This window comes from Nerophis lumbriciformis, linkage group LG02, assembly GCF_033978685.3.
Source record: "Nerophis lumbriciformis linkage group LG02, RoL_Nlum_v2.1, whole genome shotgun sequence".
Lineage (NCBI taxonomy): Eukaryota > Metazoa > Chordata > Actinopteri > Syngnathiformes > Syngnathidae > Nerophis > Nerophis lumbriciformis.
This window is the reverse complement of record NC_084549.2, coordinates 20,488,840-20,511,304: the sequence shown is the minus strand read 5'-3', so window position 1 is coordinate 20,511,304 and position 22,465 is coordinate 20,488,840. Positions and strand designations below refer to the sequence as shown.

General features: G+C 39.0%; 1 protein-coding gene across 1 annotated transcript in view; it reads left to right on the top strand.

The window, feature by feature from the left end:
- Positions 1-8,785: 8,785 nt before the first annotated feature.
- The window catches only part of col21a1 (collagen, type XXI, alpha 1), a 93,258-nt gene continuing 79,578 nt past the window's right edge, over positions 8,786-22,465 (top strand). Inside the window, exon 1 of the mRNA XM_061957248.2 lies at positions 8,786-8,940. The gene's annotated coding sequence lies outside the window, so the exon portion shown is untranslated. The remainder of the gene's footprint in view (positions 8,941-22,465) is intronic.

Here is a 22,465-nt window from a genome sequence, read left to right as displayed (position 1 = left end):
AGCGCTCACCTTCTGAAGTTATTCTTCATTCGTAAATCCTTCGAATTCTTCGTCTTCGGTGTCCGAATTGAAAAGTTGCGCAAGCGTGGTATCCAAAATGGCCGGTTCCGTCTCGTCGAAGTAATCGGGAGTCAGTGTCGCTGTTGTTCTGTGAATCCTGCCTTCCGGAAAGCTCGGACCACAGTTGTGACCGAAATATCTGCCCAGGCATTTACGATCCACTGGCAAATGTTGGCGTATGTCGTCCGTCTTAGTGAAGGTGTGTTCGCCTTCGGAGCTGTGTGAAAAAAGCCACCCGGCCTCTTCGCGTAAACTTCCCTTAACCACTCGCTCATCTTTTCTTCATCCATCCATCCCTTCGAGTTAGCTTTTATGATGACGCCGGCTGGAAAGGTCTCTTTTGGCAAGGTCTTCCTTTTGAATATCACCATGGGTGGAAGTTAGCATGGCAAGCTAGAACCACAGTGAAGGATGACTTCTCATTCCCTGTGGTGCGAATATTCACCGTACGTGCTCCCGTTCCACAGTGCGGTTCACAGGAATATCAGTTGCTGTGAAATACGGTAGTAATCCGTGTGCGGATGGAGAGATTGCGTCTTTTTATGAACCGGATCGCTTAGTAGGAGCCATTTTGTGGTCTTTACAGATGTAAACAGGAAATGAAACGTACGGTGATATCCGCGCGTTTTTTCTTCTTCTTCCGGGGGCGGGTGGTAGCTTACAGTAGAAGAAGAAGCGCTTCCTGTTCTATGGGGGCGGGTGCTTTCCTTGGCGGTTGCTTGCGTAGAAGAAGAAGCGCTTCCTGTTCTACCGGGAAAAAAGATGGCGGCTGTTTACCGAAGTTGCGAGATCGAAACTTTATGAAAATGAATCGTAATAAAGCGCACCGGGTTATAAGGCGCACTGTCAGCTTTTGAGAAAAATTGTGGTTTTTAGGTGCGCCTTATAGTGCGGAAAATACGGTATAAGTCACACTGGAGTATAAGTCGCATTTTTTGGGGAAATGTATTTGATAAAACCCAACACCAAGAATAGACATTTGAAAGGCAATTTAAAATAAATAAAGAATAGTGAACATACTATGACGCATAAATTACCAACTGAGAACGTGCCTGGTATGTTAACGTAACATATTATGGTAAGAGTCATTCAAATAACTATAACATATAGAACATGCTATACGTTTACCAAACAATCTGTCACTCCTAATCGCTAAATCCCATGAAATCTTATACGTCTAGTCTCTTACGTGAATGAGCTAATTAATATTATTCGATATTTTACGGTAATGTGTTGATAATTTCACACATAAGTCGCTCCTGAGTATAAGTCGCAAACTATGAAAAAACAAACAAACTGCGACTTATAGTCCGGAAAATATGGTATGCATTTTCGGCAGGTGCGACTTATACTCCGGTGAGACCTTGAGAGTAACAAGTGGTTGCCTTGTTGCTTTTCCATTAAGAACAATAAACTAGTTTTTATTGTAAGTTTGCTGGTTTCAAGAAATGTAATGCCGAGCACATATCATTATGTCAAGATAATGACACTAGCATTTACCGTATTTTTCGGACTGTAAGTCGCAGTTTTTTTCATAGTTTGGCCGGGCTCCAGTGCGACTTATATATGTTTTTTTCCTTCTTTATTATGCATTTTCGGCAGGTGCGACTTATACTCCGGTGCGACTTATACTCTGAAAAATACGGTACTTAATTTAAGAATATTTTTCAACATATTGAGCAAAAAGGTCTGTTTTTTTTTCTACCAAGAAAAGTGCACTTGTTATTAGTGACAACATACTTATTTTAAGGTATTTTTGGGTTCATTGAGGTTAGCTAATTTTACTTGTTTTGGAAAGTCTTGACATGCCGAGTTTTTTTGTTCTATTGGCAGATAATTTTGCTTAGTTCAAATAAAATACCCCTAATTTTTGTATTTTTTTCCCCTTGTTTTTGAACACTGACTTTTTGCAGCGTGCAGCTTTAATTCTAATGAGCCTTTTGTCAACTCTGACATAGTGTGTATCTCTAAGAAAGGCTATTGTGTACTTATCCACTTTTTACATACACTGTCAACTGCGTCGTGGAAAACTGCAAGGTTCCTTGACAGATTTTATTCAGCTGCCATCAGACTGTTGGACTCCATGAGATCACAAAAGTAAGACCATTACATAACACGATGCAATATTAAACATGTTATGTTTTTTAGTTTTCTTAGTACTGTTTTGCGGTATGTTTATTTGTCAATAGGCCAAGTGTAATTTGCCTTTTTTTTCCAGGGTTTTACTGTGTTGATTATAGCAATTCCAACCTTTTAAATCTTTAAAACAAACATTTGAAACTAGGCTTATTTTACCAATGGTGTGTTTTGTCATGATCTCACATGAAAGTTATTAGTTTCTGGTATTTTGTATTATTTCCTGTCTAGCGCTCCCTTTTTTCATTCCGCCCCCTTGTTTGCCTCCATTCCTCTGGTCTGAACCCTTTTTCTCGCACCTCTCCCTGATTGGCAATCAGGACACACATGTTTGTGGTTTCCAATCAGGATGCTTTTTATGGTAGCCCTGCCCTGCGGATATTTGCCTCGTACCTTAATGTGTTGTTTTGTGTTTTGTGCGTCCTTTGCCTGTTCCAGCTTTGTTCACATCCCTGCGGCCTGTCTTAGTTTTTGTCATGAAATACCTTTTTACCTGCCATCTCTGCATCCTGGAGTCACGACCAACACAAAGCCACACACAACCGGAACAGTTTTTATCTACCTGTTGCTATTGTGGCTTGGAAATGCGACACAATATTCATCTGCAGTGCATCTCTGATGTAAATATTTGAATGACAAATACTATTGAAATAACATGAATTTATGCTTTATACCAGTGTTTTTCAACCTTTTTTGAGGCAAGGCACATTTTTTTCATAAAAAAAATACGGAGGCACACCACCAGCAGAACACGTTAAAAAATTAAACTCCACCAGGTCGTTGTGCCTTATTTTGAGTTTGCTTGTGTTTTCCTGTGTGTATAGCTTTAGTTCTTTGTCTTGCGCTGTTATTTTGGTGGCCCTTCCTGTTTTGTTGGTGTTTTCCTGTAGCAGTTTCATGTCTTCTTTTGAGCGCAACTATTTAAGTTGTTGCTATCCTTCTTTGTGTGGACATTGTTGATTGTCATGTCATGTACGGATGTACTTTGTGGACGCCGTAAGTTTTTGCTGTCGTCCTGCATTTTGTTTCTGTTTACTTTGTAGCCAGTTCAGTTTTACTTTCCCTTTTGTTCATTTTTGGTTTAAGCATTACATACCTTTTTTACCGCTGTGGTCTACATATTGGGATCACAACAAAACAACCCCGTCTCACCCGACGCATTCCGACTTTTACAAAGCAATTAACTACCTGCTGCCCCCTACTGACATGGAGTATTACGTGGTTACCCTGCCGAGTTCTACACAGCACAGACATTAAGCAACGGCACATTATTTTCAGATTATAATTATTGATTTGCAAAAAATATTTTTTGGACCAATTAGGTGAAGTTGCGTAATTTCCCACGGCACACCAGACAATATCTCACGGCACAATAGCGTGCTGCGGCACAGTGGTTGAAAAACACTGCTTTATACCACATGCAACAATGTAACAGGAGTGGGAAAAGGACGACACAAACGTTAGCAACAATGCTCACTTTACACTCACGTTTTAACAACAACACAATACTACAGTAGGTTAGTCTATTCAATCCTATTTTAAGATGTGTAGCAAAGCCTGCCTTTTTGGTTGTCTTACATGAAGAGGCGGGTGTATATATAGGGCTGGGCGCATGTCATAGGCAGCATCACTTTTTATGACATCAGTAAAACAGAGAACTTCAAAAGCAACTGTTTTTGAAGAGCCTCTTTTTTTTTTTAAAGTGAAGGAGATGAAAAAATGTGTTCTCCTGTTTATAACTCATAAATAGGATATAGGACACATTACTGTCGTAACATCCTAAAAAAGACCATTTGGTGATGGAAATGATAAGTGATAATAATGATACATATTGTTTATGTTATTGTAACTATTTTTGTTTGTTGTTGTTTAATTTTTTAATCACTAGATAACATTATTATCACTTTATAACACCTCTTATTTAACATTATTATTACTTTATAACACCTCTTATTTAACATGATTATTACTTTATAACACACCTCTTATTTAACATTATGATTACTTTATAACACCTCCTATTTAACATAATTATTACTTTATAACACCTCTTATTTAACATTATTATTACTTTATAACACCTCATTTAACATTATTATTACTTTATAACACACCTCTTATTTAACATTATTATTACTTTATAACACACCTCTTATTTAACATGATTATTACTTTATAACACACCTCTTATCTAACATGATTATTACTTTATAACACCTCTTATTTAACATTATTATTACTTTATAAGACCTCTTATTTAACATTATTATTACTTCACAATACCATATCTGACATGATTATTACTTTACAACACCTCTTATCTAACATTATTATTACCTTATGACACCTCTTATTTAACATTATTATTACTTTATAACACCTTATTTAACATTATTATTACTTTATAACACACCTCTTATTTAACATTATTATTACTTTATAACACCTCTTATCTAACATTATTATTACTTTATAACACAGCTCTTATCTAACATGATTATTACTTTATAACAACTCTTATTTAACATTAGTATTACTTTATAACAACTCTTATTTAACATTATTATTACTTTATAACACCTCTTATTTAACATTATTATTACTTTATAACACACCTCTTATCTAACATGATTATTACTTTATAACACCTCTTATTTAACATTATTATTACTTTATAAGACCTCTTATTTAACATTATTATTACTTCACAACACCTTATCTGACATGATTATTACTTTATAACAACTCTTATTTAACATTATTATTACTACTTTATAACACCTCTTATTTAACATTATTATTACTTTATAACACCTCTTATCTAACATTATTATTACTTTATAACACACCTCTTATCTAACATGATTATTACTTTATAACAACTCTTATTTAACATTATTATGACTTTATAACAACTCTTATTTAACATTATTATTACTACTTTATAACACCTCTTATTTAACATTATTATTACTTTATAACACCTCTTATCTAACATTATTATTACTTTATAACACCTTCTACCATCCTAGTCACGTCCGTTGTGTCCTTGAGCAAGACACTTCACCCTTGCTCCTGATGGGTCTTGGTTAGCGCCTTGCATGGCAGGTCCCGCCATCAGTGTGTGAATGTGTGTGTGTGAATAGGTGAATGTGGAAATAGTGTCAAAGCGTTCCTTAAAAAAAAGGTAGAAAAGCGCTATACAAGTATAACCCATTTACCATTTACCATTATTAATACGTTGCTATTAATTTTTTGTTTTCCTTTTTTTAATTACATTTTTAATAAATATTGTATTATGTCTTCTCAACTGCTTTGTAAATTTTCATTCTAAGTCTAAAAGGGGAACTGCACTTTTTTAGGGGGATCATTCACAATAATTATGAGAGACAAGAAGACAAAAGTTGTTGTTTTTTTGCAGTCAAACTTGTAAAAATCGACTCGTTCTTGGTGGCTAGCAATGCAGCTAATGGGAGCAATCAGTTATATCTCTAAACCACTTTAAAAAGGCATTCTAAAACCGTCAACAATACTTCATTTACGTTCCGTAAGCTGTAAATAATAACCAAGCTGTAGCGACGTTGTTATTGTAAGAGAGAACACTGAGGAACTCTTTTGCAAGCGATGAGCTAGCTTCTACGACAACACGAAACGCGTTTGAGTTGATAATGCACAACACTGCGATACGACACCAATCTGTACTGACTGAAAAACAGGAACAATCATATTACAATAAAGTATTAGCCCACATTTCATGTTTTGTTTGTACATAGCTAGCTCGACAGCTTATGTACTGTAGTTGTACTGTAGTTAAATATCATGATCGATATTTAAAGTGTGACTCACTCGATGGACAGTTGTGCGTTTGAATCAACTGGCCGGGACGTTTTTATGGTTTATTTGGGTAAGCACTCCATTTATCTCGAAATAGCAAAAATCCAAGTTCCACGTTCATAGAGTCGTCACTTTCACCTCACTCTCTCGGCTTCCGTCTGCTCCAACGTTTCAACATTCCGTCGTGCTCGCTTCATCTTTTGTATGTTTAGCTTCAAAAAGATAATGTTTTTAATCCTCATTTGTCCAAAAAGAGTCACCTTCGTTGTCTGTTACCAAGTCTACCATGATTAGAAGAGGCACGCATGTCAGAATAATTGTATCTAAGTTATCACAAAACTTTGTGTTGCCATGAGTTCCCGGCGAGAAGACAAAAGCTGTCTTTGATCCTACCATGAAGAAGGCTTGTAAAACTCCACTGTGTAGGATGGGAAGCAACATGAAGGTGTTCTGTTTCTTTGATGTATTGTAATCCACAGAAATATTTTGTCTTGACCCGAGGACTACAAAGCAGAGAGGAAGCAGGACCAGACTCCCGTCCAGGCGACCTCTTCTTTGAACTGTTTTACGACCTTTTTTTTGAACCGACCTTTTCTTTGAACTGTTTTGTAATCAAAGGCGATGGCTGTTAACGCCGCCGGCTTCTCTGGGCCCGAGATCATCTAAGATGGACTCATGCAAAGTGGAAAAGTGTTCTGTGGTCTGACGAGTCCACATTTCAAATTTGTTTTTGGAAATATTCGACATCGTGTCATCCGGACCAAAGGGGAAGCGAACCATCCAGACTGTTATCGACGCAAAGTTCAAAAGCCAGCATCTGTGATGGTATGGGGGTGCATTTGTGCCCAAGTCATGGGTAACTTACACATCTGTGAAGGCACCATTAATGCTGAAAGGTACATACAGGTTTTGGAACAACATATGCTGCCATCTAAGCGCCGTCTTTTTCATGGACGCCCCTGCTTATTTCAGCAAGACAATGCCAAGCCACATTCAGCACGTGTTACAACAGCGTGGTTTTGTAAAAAAAGAGTGCGGGTGCTTTCCTGGCTCGTCTGCAGTCCAGACCTGTCTCCCATCGAAAATGTGTGGCGCATTATGAAGCCTAAAATACGACAGTGGAGTCCCCGGACTGTTGAACGACTGAAGCTCTACATAAAACAAGAATGGGAAATAATTCCACTTTCAAAGCTTCAGCAATTAGTTTCCTCAGTTCCCAATCGTTTATTGAGTGTTGTTAAAAGAAAAGGTGATGTAACACAGTGGTGAACATGCCCTTTCCCAACTACTTTGGCACGTGTTGCAGCCATGAAATTCTAAAAAAAAAATAAAGTTTATGAGTTTGAACATCAAATATCTTGTCTTTTTTTTTTTTTTTTTTTTTTTTTAAATTAAATCAACATAGAAAAAAACACACGATACACTTTCAACTCGTGCATCAACCCCCAAAAAAACCCTCCCTCCCCCATTCACACTCATACACACCCACTCACACAAAAGGGGTTGTTTCTTTCTGCTACCAATATTCTGGTTCCCACAACATGGACAACACTTCTGCAAGGGACACAGTCCCTGAAGCACACTTGATTGTTTGTGCTGCTGGTCCACTAACATTTTCGTTTAATTACTTTTTTTTAAATGTAATTATCCTTATATTGTTTTACTTTCCTTTTTATCCAAGAAAAGATTTTAGTGACCTGAACATAATCTGGACTGTAAATACATTTTTTTGTTGTTTGTTTGTTTTGATAATGTAATTTTGTTTATAGATTATATGCAATCTGTTGTGTTCCAAAAAGTTTCAATTTTTTTTTTTTTTTTTTTTTTTTAAAATTAATTAAAAAAAATTTTCAGTGTACATGAATGAAGGTGTGTGTTGCTGAACCCGACTTGGACATTATCTGGACTGGACCTGGTTTAAAAAAAAACCTTTAAACGAAGCTAATTTCATTTACAACCAGGTCTGGTGAAGATAAGGTCCTTTTTTTAAATTATTTTTATTTTTTTATTTTTTTTTAGATAAGATAAATAAATATTTTCTTGGAATATCTTGTCTTTGTAGTGCATACAATTGAATATGGGTTGAAAAGGATTTGCAAATCATTGTATTCCGTTAATATTTACATCTAACCCAATTTCCCAACTCATATGGAAACGGGGTTTGTACTAAAAGACAAGTTGTCTTGTATGTTCACTAGTTATTTGCAATAAGAACCATATGTTTAATGTGCCATAAGATTTTTTGTTCAAATAAAGCCAATAATGCAATTTTTTGTGGTCCCCTTTATTTTGAAAAGTACCGAAAACTATCAAAATAATAATAATATTGGTATCGGGACAACACTACACTTACAATATGTCATGAAATATCAAAACGTAGCAAAAAGATGACTGGTTTTCATTAATGCTTATGAACGCTGAGCTTTGCAGTTCAGTCCAACAACTTTCAAAATTGGATTGATCTGGCGCTTGCCTTGCTCCGAGAACTCTCCGCCACGTTCTCCGGTTATGCCCTCGGCAAGACCGCCATCCGCTCCAAAACCGCAAAACACTTGGAAGGAGGCTGCTGTCTCATCATTATTACTATTATTTTCCTTGAGGGCCCGTCAAGAGATGGGCTGTCTGCTTGACAATTTCATGCTCTCCTTATCGGCTTCTCGTTCCAGCCCTGGTAATTGAAGCTGGAAGAACGCCAGTTGGAGAGAAGAGCGAGGGGTGGGGGGGCTGGAGGAGAGGAAGAAGAAGGGACAGGAACAGACCGAGGGAGGGCCTTCTTTCATTCACCAGACAAAACGTGCACTGCTCCGTTCTCTTTCTGTCAATCCTGGAGTAGAGACAGTCGTGAACAGGGATCACTCTTTAACGAGGAGGATTACCAGGAATTCCCATAAGGCTTTGGATCACTTGCAGGTAATACCTTTTGTAGGATGCAATGCACCTGTACTTACTACATCTTTATACGCATATATCTTTGCAGGTTGTTTACGTTCACTAATGCAAGACTGGGTTGCATTTAAAATCCTGCACATTTTTTTACCCTTCCGAGCAGCATGTTGAAGCCATTAGGTGTATTTATCAGTCCCTTGTTTGTGTTCCTGTCCAGAATGCACGGAAACATCACACAAAGTTTCCTGGCTATCTACATCCTTTTCATAAACAGACTTTTCGTTCCCTTTTCCTGCGAGCACATCTGCAAGCATGTACAGTAGTGCTGCAAGTACAGTATAGCTGACCATTAAATGCAGAGCATGCGATGCGCAGTAATCTCTGGGACTTGAAGCCGTAAATATCAAGCCCGGACATGTGGCTTGGAAAGCATTAAGAGACCCCTTTGAGATAATGCTTACAAGACCTCTGGATGTCGAGCAGATTTCCAAGGAGCCCTTCTAACACGGCTTCTTGGCACTCCTTTGTTGCTTGAAGAATTTGGCAGCGGTGAACCTCCGAGATCCTTGGCTGTGGTTTCAACAACAGAAGTTGTTGATTTTGGACCAGAATAGCTTCCATTTATAGCAGATAATTGCAGGCAGGGCAAGTGGCGTTAATCACTGAAGTTATACGACCCCCGGCAAGAAATTATGGAATCACCACACTTGGAGGATGTTCATTCAGTTGTTTTATTTTGCAGTAAAATGTATTTTTTTTTTTTTATCACAGACACGACACAAAACTATAGTCACTTGTATGGCTTTAAGAAACACTGCAATACATTAAGAATATAAATGGTGGTAGTCAGTAACAGTTTCATATGGACTTATTCAATTCTGAGGAAAAAAATATGGAATCATGAAAAACAAAGGAATAAACACCACCTCTGGGTTTTATAACAGCTTACAGAGGCATGGACTTAACTTGCCTCTTCATAAATCTTGCTCCAACTTTCTCTGATTGCTGTTGTCAGATCAGCTTTGCAGATTTGAGTCTTGTCAAGACTGTTTTTTTTTAAATATTGCCAAAGATTTTTATTTTTACAGGCCATGATATTGACTTTAAGCATATATTTCTTCATGGAAATTATTTTACTGTTTTTGATCCATGGTAAGATGCATTATTATCTTGTAAAAAATGATGTCGTCATGCCCCAAACATCCTTTTTGATTGATGGTATAAGAAAAGTGTCCAAAATGTCAATGTAAACTTGTGCATTTATTGAAGGTGTAGTCTCCCATTGCCATTACCTGAAATGCAACCCCATATCATCAATGACTGAGGAAATTTGCATGTTTTCTTCAGGCAGTCGTCTTCATAAATCAGATTGGAACAGCGCCAAACAAATTTTGAGACAGCTGTCTGTGAACAATCAACATCTTATTTTTTACCTTCTTTAAATACCTTCCCATTCTTGCTTGATGTACAGCTTAAGTTGTTCAACAGTCCGGAGTCTCAGTTGTGGTATTTTACGCTTCATAATGCTGTTGTAACACGTGGCTTGGCATTGTCTTGCTGAAATAAGCAGGGGCGTCCATGATAACGTAGCTTGGATGGCAACATATGTTGCTCCAAAACCTGTATGTACCTTTCAGCATTAATGGCGCCTTCACAGATGTGTAAGTTACCCATGCCTTGGGCACTAATAACCCCCATACCATGACAAATGCTGGCTTTTGAACTTTGCGCCTAGAACAATCCGGATGGTTCTTTTCCTCTTTGGAAAACAATTTGAAATGCGGACTCGTCAGACCACAGAACACTTTTCCACTTTGCATCAGTCCATCTTATATGAGCTCGGGCCCATCATCCCCAAACATCCTTTTAATTGATGGTACAAGAAAAGTGTCCAAAATGTCAATGTAAACTTGTGCATTTATTGAAGGTGTAATTTCCCAGTGCCATTACCTGAAATGCAACCCCATATCATCAATGACTGAGGAAATGTGCATGTTTTCTTCAGGCAGTCGTCTTCATAAATCTGATTGGAACAGCGCCAAACAAATTTTGAGACAGCTGTCTGTGAACAATCAACATCTTATTGTTTACCTTCTTGAAATACCTTCCCATTCTTGCTTGATGTACAGTTTAAGTTGTTCAACAGTCCGGGGTCTCTGTTGTGGTATTTTAGGCTTCATAATGCACCACACATTTTCAATGGGAGACAGGTCTGGACTACAGGCAGGCCAGTCTAGTATCCACACTCTTTTACTATGAAGCCACACTGTTGTAACGCGTGGCTTGGCATTGTCCTGCTGAAATAAGCAGGCGCGTCCATGATAACGTTGCTCCAAAACCTGTATGTACCTTTCAGCATTAATGGTGCCTTCACAAATGTGTAAGTTACCCATGCCTTGGGCACTAATAAACCCCCATACCATGACAGATGCTGGCTTTTGAACTTTGCGCCCAGAACAATCCGGATGGTTCTTTTCCTCTTTGGTCCGGAGGACACAAGGTCCACAGTTTTCAAAAACAATTTGAAATGCGGACTCGTCAGACCACAGAACACTTTTCCACTTTGCATCAGTCCATCTTAGATGAGTTCGGGCCCAGCGAAGCCGGCGGCGTTTCTGGGTGTTGTTGATAAATGGCTTACGCTTTGCATAGTACAGTTTTAACTTGCACTTACAGATGTAGCGACAAACTGTAGTTACTGACAGTGGTTTTCAAGATATTGACTTTATCCATATATTTCTTCATGTAAATTATTTTACTGTTTTTGATTCATGGCAATTTGCAGTGACGTGCGGTCACTAGAGGCAGGTGAGGCCCTGCCTCACCTGCCATCATGGAAAGAAAAAAAATGTGAAAAGAAAAAAAATTAATTAAATTGTTATATGTATCCAGTGATTATACTATAAAGTTATTTTCCATTTAACTTCACCAGTTTTAGATTATTTTTATTCAAAATCGCTGAATTTTCACATTTGCCGTTCAAATACTGAGAAGAGACGGTGCGGTGATCAGCAGCCAGTTGAGGCACGTCACTCAGTTGTGCCTCAACATGGATTGCGGACTTGGCTAACTGCTGGCCTGATGTGCAGTGAGACCGTATTGCTATATGAACTATGTTATACATTTCCATAGTTTAGTTAGCTGAGGTATATAATGTACAGTGTATTTTGTCAACAACTGTATGTGTGTAAGGTATTTCTTGTGCTGAGCTATCATAAAACTGCTGCGAAGACGCACTGTGTGAGGCTCGCGTAATCCCGCCTCCTGGTGCCGGTTAATGCACCTCCGCCGCAGAGTGCACCCCCCGACGGGAACGCCACACCAACCAAAGCCCACACCCAAACCCTCCACGTGCAAGACCGAATCCACCCAAAAAAAGTCACTTAACAAGAAGCCAAAAAGTGCAAAAACAACAATGCTCGCGCCGGAGGAGCGTGAACGACTGCAGGGACACAACATTAGGTACACCTGCAGACTGCAGCACGGATTTTATATTTCATTCATTCACAACTCTTCCAACACGAACACCACTGTTCCCGCACTTATAAGTAAAGGTAAGACCATAATAACGTTTTTTTAATTAAATGTGCTTTTTTGTGTGCTACAGTTTGTATGTGTAAAGTTAAAGTTAAGTTAAAGTACCAATGATTGTCACACACACTCTAGGTGTGGTGAAATTTGTCCTCTGCATTTGACCCATCCTCTTGCTCACCCCCTGGGATGTGAGGAGAGCAGTGGGCAGCAGCGGCGCCGCGCCCGGGAATAATTTTTGGTGATTTAACCCCCAATTCCAACCCTTGATGCTGAGTGCCAAGCAGGGAAGAATGCTGGTATGAGCTTTTAAACACAACCCGTTAACTGCTGCCAATCAAATGGTGAATAAGATACTCTTTAGGGTTCATATGTTTGTAAATCTGACTGTGATGAAGTCAGTGCCTCACCAGCCATCAACCTCACCGCACGTCACTGGCAATTTGCATTATTATCTTGAAAAAAATATGTCATCATCCTCCAAACATCCTTTTAATTGATGGTATAAGAAAAGTGTCCAAAATGTCAATGTAAACTTGTGCATTTATTGAAAGTGTAATCTCCCAGTGCCATTACCTGACATGCAACCCAATATCACTGAGGAAATGAGGAAATTTGCATGTTTTCTTTAGGCAGTCGTCTTCATAAATCTGACTGGAACGGCGCCAAACAAAATTTGAGACACAGCTGTCTGGGAACAATCAACATCTTATTTTTTACCTTCTTGAAGAAGTTTAGATAATCCAACAGCTCTCTATGGTGGGAACACTCCTTCTTAACGGCAAACTAATGATCAGATTTCATCTGAGGCAGGTGTTATTGGCTTTGGAAATGAAAATTTACACGGTGGTCCCATAATTTGTTCTTAGAATTGAGTTATTCCATAATTTTTTTAACTCTTCTTGAGCAAAAAATGTAACTGTTGCTATGGACTACTACAATTAATTTTTTAGATTTTTTTGTTTTTGTGTTTCAAAAAGCCACAAAGTTGACATTTGAAATATCTGTAGTTTATGTCTGTTATCTGCTTTTTTTTTCTACAACATTAAATAACTGAATGAACATCCTCCAAGTCTGGTGAATATTTTTGCCAGTACTTGTACTACACAAAATAGAGCGGAGCTCCTAAAGTCGGAACACAAGATGACTTCTAAGGTTTTAATGCACAATAGATTCATTCATTCCATGGTTCAACTGTCGCCATCAAAACACTCTTGTTGAGTACTAGCAGTAATAACTGTCATACTACAAATATGAAGGTTTGTTAATTACTGTGTATAGTCAAACAGAGTAAAGTAAAACAGGTTATATAAAATAATTCAGCGCCTGATCAACTGGTGGCACACGGGCCACATCTGACTCACCAAAGCTTTTAATTTGGCCCGCCAAACATCACCCAAATAGGCTTGATGAAACCATTCAAACTAGGGTTGCTCATGTATGCAGTACTCCCGCCACCCCACAAGGAGCAACAGCGAAGCATTTGTGTCACAGGGTGAGTAAAAAAAGATAGCGCGATCGACTCAGAAAAAAAAATCGTGAAAATCAAACAAAACAAAGTATGAATGTATTGAAATTGCTAACTTTGTGATGTATTTTGTATTCGTGGTCGTGTTTTTTTTTTTGGCTGTTTAACTCTAGCGATCAAATCTCGTTTGATACACGTAGCCCTGAATTTGACCAGGAGAGGGTGATAAAGCTACACTTTATGTTTAAAGGGGAAAATTATCATCAGACCTATGTAAGCATCAATATATACCTTGATGTTGCAGAAAAAAGACCATATATTTTTTTAACCGATTTCCGAACTCTAAATGGGTGAATTTTGGCGAATTAGACGCCTTTCTATTATTCGCTCTCGGAGCGATGACGTCACAACGTGACGTCACACCGGGAAGCAATCCGCCATTTTCTCAAACACATTACAAACACCGAGTCAAATCAGCTCTGTTGTTTTCCGTTTTTTGGACTGTTTTCCGTACCTTGGAGACATCATGCCTCGTCGGTGTGTTGTCGGAGGGTGTAATAACACGAACAGGGACGGATTCAAGTTGCACCAGTGGCCCAAAGATGCGAAAGTGGCAAGAAATTGGACGTTTGTTCCGCACACTTTACCGACGAAAGCTATGCTACGACAGAGATGGCAAGAATGTGTGGATATCCTGCGACACTCAAAGCAGATGCATTTCCAACGATAAAGTCAAACAAATCTGCCGCCAGACCCCCATTGAATCTGCCGGAGTGTGTGAGCAATTCAGGGACAAAGGACCTCGGTAGCACGGCAAGCAATGGCGGCAGTTTGTTCACGCAGACGAGCGAGCTAAACCCCCTGGATGTCTTGGCTCACACCATCCCTTATGCCACCGAAGATGATCAAGAGAAGAATATCGACCCTAGCTTCCCTGGCCTGCTGACATCAACTCCAAAACTGGACAGATCAGCTTTCAGGAAAAGATAGCGGATGAGGGTATGTCTACAGAATATATTAATTGATGAAAATTGGGCTGTCTGCACTCTCAAAGTGCATGTTGTTGCCAAATGTATTTCATATGCTGTAAACCTAGTTCATAGTTGTTAGTTTCCTTTAATGCCAAACAAACACATACCAATCGTTGGTTAGAAGGCGATCGCCGAATTCGTCCTCGCTTTCTCCCGTGTCGCTGGCTGTCGTGTCGTTTTCGTCGGTTTCGCTTGCATACGGTTCAAACCGATATGGCTCAATAGCTTCAGTTTCTTCTTCAATTTCGTTTTTGCTACCTGCCTCCACACTACAACCATCCGTTTCAATACATGCGTAATCTGTTGAATCGCTTAAACCGCTGAAATCCGAGTCTGAATCCGAGCTAATATCGCTATAGCTTGCTGTTCTATGCGCCATGTTTGTTTGTGTTGGCATCACTATGTGACGTCACAGGAAAATGGACGGGTGTATATAACGATGGTTAAAATCAGGCACTTTGAAGCTTTTTTTAGGGATATTGCGTGATGGGTAAAATGTTGAAAAAAACTTCGAAAAATAAAATAAGCCACTGGGAACCGATTTTTAATGGTTTTAACCCTTCTGAAATTGTGATAATGTTCCCCTTTAAAAGTTTGCAGTTTTGCTGTGAATATTTAATTTCTATATGCATAAACATATGTAGTTTACTGTGTGAATGGATAAACACTAAACCTTCTATTTTATTTATGTAAAATACACAACATTATTCATGCAATATACACCATTTCAAGTTTACATTTTCAGTCTTATGAACCGAAATGAAGGAAGACGTGCAAAGAAATACAACTGAGGAAGGAAAATAATTCAGAAGAAGGGACATCAATCAACACAACCTCTGGAGCTTCTGTTTCTTCATGCTGTTTACTATGTGTCTGGCTGCACACGCTGTAAACATGGAGTGAGGGTAGAATAATGAATTTATTGACAGTGCAGTGTGAAAGCCAATGTTTTTACTTTGCAATTAACTAATTTACAAAACATTTACATTTTGATGTCCCGCCCCCAAGCTCTTAAACTCTTGAAATTTCAGCCCTCTTCATTATGTCGTTGAATAGCCACGGTCTAAAGGCTTGCGTGTATTAAAGCATGTGCAAACTTAAAAGTGTATGCAAAAAAATAGGGAGCTTAATCCATTCAGCGTGTCTGTCGTCATGAATATGCAGAATATATACTCATTATCAGATTGCCCACAATACTGGGGGGAGGAGATGCAAATATAATTATTCAGCACTCAAAATATGATTTATCAGGACTCAAACTGTTCAACTGATGCTGTTTTGTGTCTGGAAAGTATGTGCACAGTGGCAGAGTTATGCACAAATGGCTGTAAAATAGGAGGCCATCCCGCTGCAAAAACAGACAATGGAGCGATAATCCTCCATTCATGTTTAGACTGTCAGGAATAACAAATATTAGACATTTTGTCTATTTGGTAATATTATTTCATACCTGTCGGATGACTTAAAGGATTGATTAAAACAAATTTTATTGATTCGATTTGTTGTCTGCTGGTGTTTTTTTTTAATGGCATTTGTTTTTATGAAAACAACTTTTTTCCAATTTGCTATTGCAAATTCCAGACGCACCATCATAACACCATCGCCTCTCCGAGTGCACATTCGGCTTGCTAAAAATTGGTTCTGTTGTTCAGATTGAACTTTTATATTGCCCAGAAAAAGTGGTACATAATATTTGTGTGCTGCATGTTCAACAACATAAAGAAAGCAGAGGTTGGAGTATGTTGAAATAGGGCGGTCTGCATCACTTTTGCAATTGTTATCAATTTTACATGCAACCTTAGTGGATCACCTTCCACACACAAGCTGATAGTACATGCAATTTTATAGTTTGCACACGCTGTTTAGGACTTTTTTGGATCTTAGTAGATCAGGCCTAGCGAGCTGGTGCAGGACTTATTACTCATTGCATCTTGAGCCTTGTGGTTGCTTCCTATGTGTGTACCGTGTATTCAATTAATAGGCAACATTTTTAATTGTCCAAAACACTAACATATTTTCAACGCAGTAAAATATTCTCCCAGCTTAGTATTATTTATGTTAGCATCTAATCATTTGTGCTTTAATTAATCGTCATTCTCATTTTGTACGGAGTGGTAAAATGACCCAGTTCTATGCCAGAGTTAGAGATATTTCCTGGTCTATGGTTATCATCACACTTTTTGTTGATGCAATCACTGCTGCACTTCTGTGTTACAATCACAAATAAGCCAAACAAGCCAAAGAAAAAGATAAACACACACTTTAGAGGAGGGCTATTCCACTGGTGGCCTGGGGTTCGGTTCAAAACTTGGGGGACAAACAATTTTTTGCGGTTAATTCCTAAAAACACAAGAGCGCTCCTGTTGTTAAAGGAGCTTGTCAATGCGTTGGCAAACATTGTAACCTCCTAAAGGCCAGTGAACACTTTTATTTTATATACAAACCCCGTTTCCATATGAGTTGGGAAATTGTGTTAGATGTAAATATAAACGAAATACAATGATTTGCAAATCATTTTCAACCCGTATTCAGTTGAATATGCTACAAAGACAACATATTTGATGTTCAAACTGATAATCATTAACTTTAGAATTTGATGCCAGCAACACGTGACAAAGAAGTTGGGAAAGGTGGCAATAAATACTGATAAAGTTGAGGAATGCTCATCAAACACTTATTTGGAACATCCCACAGGTGAACAGGCAAATTGGGAACAGGTGGGTGCCATGATTGGGTATAAAAGTAGATTCCATGAAATGCTCAGTCATTCACAAACAAGGATGGGGCGAGGGTCACCACTTTGTCAACAAATGCGTGAGCAAATTGTTGAACAGTTTAAGAAAAACCTTTCTCAACCAGCTATTGCAAGGAATTTAGGGATTTCACCATCTACGGTCCGTAATATCATCAAAGGGTTCAGAGAATCTGGAGAAATCACTGCACGTAAGCAGCTAAGCCCGTGACCTTCGATCCCTCAGGCTGTACTGCATCAACAAGCGACATCAGTGTGTAAAGGATATCACCACATGGGCTCAGGAACACTTTAGAAACCCACTGTCAGTAACGACAGTTGGTCGCTACATCTGTAAGTGCAAGTTAAAACTCTCCTATGCAAGGCGAAAACAGTCAGAGAAGCACAAAGCGGCGAATTAAATTTCACAGATGCTGCCCATACCTACGCTCCTTCAAAGGCTGTGCTACTGGCTGCAAAGCATTGCACTTTCAAATACAACAATGAGTAGAGGAGAGTTATGTGTGTGTATATGTGTAAATAAATAAACACTGAAATTCAAGTATTTATTTTCCTTATATATATATAAAATAAAATAAATATATATATATCAGTGACGTGCGGTGAGGTTGATGGCTGGTGAGGCACTGACTTCATCACAGTCAGATTTACAAACATATGAACCCTAAAGAGTATCTTATTCACCATTTGATTGGCAGCAGTTAACGGGTTATGTTTAAAAGCTCATACCAGCATTCTTCCCTGCTTGGCACTCAGCATCAAGGGTCGGAATTGGGTGTTAAATCACCAAAAAATATTCCCGGGCGCGGCGCCGCTGCTGCCCACTGCTCCCCTCACCTCCCAGGGGGTGATCAAGGGGATGGGTCAAATGTAGAGGACACATTTCACCACACCTAGTGTGTGTGTGACAATCATTGGTACTTTAACTTAACTTAACTTTAACTTTACACATACAAACTGTAGCACACAAAAAAGCACATTTAATTAAAAAAAACGTTATTATGGTCTTACCTTTACTTATAAATGAAGTCCATGCGCTGCTCCTTTTGAACAAAAGCATTGATAACTTGTTTATAGAAGTCTTCCTTATCTTTCTTCAGTTTTAAAAGTCTCTCTGTCTCGATGGAGATCTTCCTTTAAGTATTACCTCCTGCTTCGATTGAAAGTCCAGTTTAGTTTTAGATATGTAATTGTCCATGTTAATAGTCCAGGCGAGAGGAAAAAATAAACGATCGCTGCTAACTGTTGCTGCTTGCTGTCCCTTCTTCTGCAGCCGAGTAGTCCAGGAGGCGGGATTACTGCGAGCCTCACACAGTGCGTCTTCGCAGCCGTTTTATGATTGCTCAGCACAAGAAATACGTTTCACACATACAGTTGTTGACAACATACACTGTACATTATATACCTCAGCTAACTAAACTATGGAAATGTATAATATAATTCATATAGCAATACGGTCTCACTGCAAAGCAGGCCAGCAGTTAGCCGAGTCATTGCGCAATCCATGGTGAGGCTCAACTCAGTGGCGTGCCTCAACTGGCTGCTGACTCACCGCAAGCCTCTTTCAGTATTTCAACGGCAAATGTGAAAATTCAGCGATTTTGAATAAAAATAAACTAAAACTGGTAAAGTTAAATGGAAAATAAATTTATAGTATAATCATACTTGCCAACCTTGAGACCTCCGATTTCGGGAGGTGGGGGGTGGGGGCGTGGTCGGGGGTGGGGCAGGGCGTGGTTGAGGGTGTGGTTAAGAGGGGAGGAGTATATTGACAGCTAGAATTCACCAAGTCAAGTATTTCATACATATACATATATATATATATATATATATATATATATATATATATATATATATATATATATATATATATATATATATATATATATCCTGAAAATATGCAAATAAAACTGTGTTTAGATAATTGATACTTCAAACTTGCATAAATAAATATTAAGGAATATAACATAACTTGGCTTCTGAGAGCTTCAAAATGTAATGAATAAAATGCTAAAGTTGTTGATAAACAAGGAATTATTTTAATAATTAAATATGGTCATTTTAAATGAATTATTATGATAATTTAAAATTAATTATTTCAAATATGTTTATTTTAAGGTATAATTCTAATGGCTGGATGTAAAAAGGAGTCAGAAAAAATACAAATAAAAATACAATTAATTTTGATGTTTTTAGCAAAATATAGTAAAACTTTTTTATTTTATTTTATTTTTTTTAAATTAATAAATATATTTATTTTTAGGTAAGATAAACATAATAATAAAATTTATCTCGTCTGGATGATTTAGTTCTTGTCACTCTGTTGTCCTCCCGTCGTGAAAAAAGGCTGTCCTCACTCAGGTCCGCATGGAGCTGGAGGGGGCGTGGCCTCCAGCTCCGGCTGAAAATCGGGAGATATTCGGGAGAATATTTGTCCCGGGAGGTTTTCGGGAGAGGTGCTGAATTTCGGGAGTCTCCCGGAAAATTCGGGAGGGTTGACAAGTATGAGTATAATCACTGGATACATATAACAATTAAATTTTTTTTTTTCCATGATGGCACGTGAGGCCCCGCCTCACCTGCCTCCCCTGACTGCACGTCACTGATATATATACTGTATATATATAGCTATAATTCACTATAAATATACTTCACCCCCATTAACATCCCCCCCGGCCCCGTCCAACCCGACCTCCCCAAATCTCCCGAATTCGGAGGTCTCAAGGTTGGCAAGTATGGGTGGAGTTTAAGTATCTCGGGGTCTTGTTCACGAGCGAGAGAAAGATGGAGAAGGAAATCAGCCGGAGAATCGGAGCAGCTGGGGCAGTATTGCAGTCTCTCTGCCGCACTGTTGTGACAAAAGGAGAGCTGAGCCAGAAGGCAAAGCTCTCGGTCTACCGAGCTATCTACATTCCTACTCTCACCTATGGTTATGAAGTGTGGGTCATGACCAAAAGAATAAGATCGCGGATACAAGCGGCCGAAATGAGTTTCCTCAGAAGGGTGGCTGGCATCTCCCTTAGAGATAGGGTGAGAAGTTCAGTCACCCGAGAGAGACTCGGAGTAGAGCCGCTGCTCCTTCGCTTGGAAAGGAGCCAGCTTAGGTGGTTCGGGCATCTTGTGCGGAGATGCCTCACGAGCGCCTCGTTGCACGTTCCACTGGGAGGAGACCCCGCGGCAGGCCAAGGACCAGATGGGGGGATTACATCTCCTCTCTGGCCTGGGAACGCTTCGGGATTCCCCAGGAAGAAGTTGCTAATGTTGCTCTGGAGAGGGAAGTCTGGGGGTCTCTGCTGGAGCTGTTGTCCCCGCGACCCGATTCCGGATAAGCGGTTGAAGATGGATGGAGCCCTGCTTGAGACCCTCAGTAGGCTCTAGTCTCTGATATTTTCTGCCACATCACACATGGTGATATTTTGAACTCTCAAGTTAGGAGGCATATTTCCAGGAAAAAAATAGTCCTACGCCAAATTAAATGATTATGTTTGCGGCATTAGGCTTTGGAAGTTCCACTTGCTTGCTGTAATTTGCCTATTTTAAGTTGAATCTTTCTCAGATTTTAGTACATATCACTTCCGGATAAGCAAATTGGTCTCACACAGTAATAAAACACACCCTGGTAGTATTTATGTTAGCATGTAAACTAGCTAGTGATTAGCATGCTAGCTTGCTTCTCCAGTAAATGAGCAATTTCACTGGTCCGTGAGTTACACTGTTACAAAAACTGTCAGGAGTTTTACCGCGATTTTACCGTTAATCGTTACATCCTCAGTTACGTACTATGTTTGGCCGTACGATAATCAAGACAGTACATGGAAATTAGGGCCAAGTTTTCATCAAAAATGGTTCGTAAGTTTATGGAAGAGCAATTATCAATCACGGTTTTACCATAATTTGGATTTAAAACGGTAATACTTAACGCGATTTATCTTTAATATTCCCTAGTTAAGGACGATGTTTGGCCGTTCTATAACTGAGACAGCACACGAAAATCAGGACGTAATTTTTGTCAGTAACCAAAACCTATGAAAAGTGGGGTGTAAGAAAGCGATTTCCAAAACTACGCCAGATTTTTCTTCCGCAAAATTATTCAAGGTGATTCATATTCTCGTGGCTTGTCCAGGGTGTACTCTGCCTTCCGCCCGAGTGCAGCTGGGATAGGCTCCAGCCACCCCCCGTGACCCCGGAAGGGACAAGCGTCAGAAAATGGATGGACGGTGTCATGTCTGTGTGATCATGTTTTGTTTTAGTCATGTTCGGTTTTGTTTTTGGACTTTTTGTGCACTTTTATTGTTTTGTCACCATAGCAACCATTAGTTTTCACCTGTCACGTCACGCACCTGTTTCACGTTTTGAGTCACGCACCTGCTTTCACTAATCATGTCTATAGTATTTAAGTTCATTGTTTTCAGTTCGTCGTTCTGGCGACATCCCGCATTCATACCCCTGTCACACTCTGTCTACCTCTGCGCACTTCATGCCATGTCCAAGTAAGTTTTTTCTATTAATGCCACAGTTAGTGTTTTTCTTTAATTGTTCACAGTTTTTTGCCCACGTGCAAGTCTTTTTGTTTCGTTAGTCAAGTTTGTACATCCGCCTTGAGCGCGCTTTTTGTTCCTTTGAGTGTTATAAATAAATATGTATTTACCTTCACGCCATGACCAGTCCAGCTTTACTTGCATCTCGGGAAAACAAACACACCATAGTCCACGTCTTGACAGACGGATGGAACTTCACTTATTGCTTATTTGTCATTTTTTGTCATGT